General features: G+C 50.9%; 2 non-coding genes across 2 annotated transcripts; both read right to left on the minus strand.

The window, feature by feature from the left end:
* Window positions 1-344: 344 nt before the first annotated feature.
* On the minus strand, window positions 345-463 carry LOC123179348 (5S ribosomal RNA). Its single transcript, XR_006490299.1, has one exon. It is a non-coding gene; the product is annotated as a 5S ribosomal RNA (ribosomal RNA).
* A 301-nt stretch (window positions 464-764) lies between these two features.
* Window positions 765-883, minus strand: LOC123179349 (5S ribosomal RNA). The gene has a single exon (XR_006490300.1). It is a non-coding gene; the product is annotated as a 5S ribosomal RNA (ribosomal RNA).
* Window positions 884-886: the final 3 nt, after the last annotated feature.

Here is an 886-nt window from a genome sequence, read left to right on the forward strand (position 1 = left end):
TTCTGATGGGATCCGGTGCTTTAGTGCTGGTATGATCGCATCCGACATGTTACCCCCGTCTTCGTCCCTTATGCTTGCCCCTCCCAGCTCCACTCCACACACGATTGCACATTCCTTTGGCCGCTCCCGCTCAACTACGGAGACGAGTTTTACCACGGTTCAACTGCACCAGTGCCTATTTACCATGGCTTCGACCCCTTTCAGAACACGCTTGCCGCCGCTAGACGCGTGAATAATGAGCAGCGAGCTAAAACTTACCGTAAACGTGCAAAATAATAAAACGTGCTAAACATACGTCGCGCTCGTGCGTTTTGTTTTGCACGCGGTGCAAAAAAATTAAAAAGGGAATGCAACACGAGGACTTCCCAAGAGGTCACCCATCCTAGTACTACTCTCGCCCAAGCACGCTTAACTTCGGAGTTCTGATGGGATCCGGTGCTTTAGTGCTGGTATGATCGCATCCAACATGTTACCCCCCTCTTCGTCCCTTATGCTTGCCCCTCCCAGCTCCACTCCACACACGATTGCACATTCCTTTGGCCGCTCCCGCTCAACTACGGAGACGAGTTTTACCACGGTTCAACTGCACCAGTGCCTATTTACCATGGCTTCGACCCCTTTCAGAACACGCTTGCCGCCGCTAGACGCGTGAATAATGAGCAGCGAGCTAAAACTTACCGTAAACGTGCAAAATAATAAAACGTGCTAAACATACGTCGCGCTCGTGCGTTTTGTTTTGCACGCGGTGCAAAAAAATTAAAAAGGGAATGCAACACGAGGACTTCCCAGGAGGTCACCCATCCTAGTACTACTCTCGCCCAAGCACGCTTAACTTCGGAGTTCTGATGGGATCCAGTGCTTTAGTGCTGGTATGATCGCATCCGAC

Source organism: Triticum aestivum, unplaced genomic scaffold (assembly GCF_018294505.1).
Source record: "Triticum aestivum cultivar Chinese Spring unplaced genomic scaffold, IWGSC CS RefSeq v2.1 scaffold106137, whole genome shotgun sequence".
NCBI classification, from domain to species: domain Eukaryota; kingdom Viridiplantae; phylum Streptophyta; class Magnoliopsida; order Poales; family Poaceae; genus Triticum; species Triticum aestivum.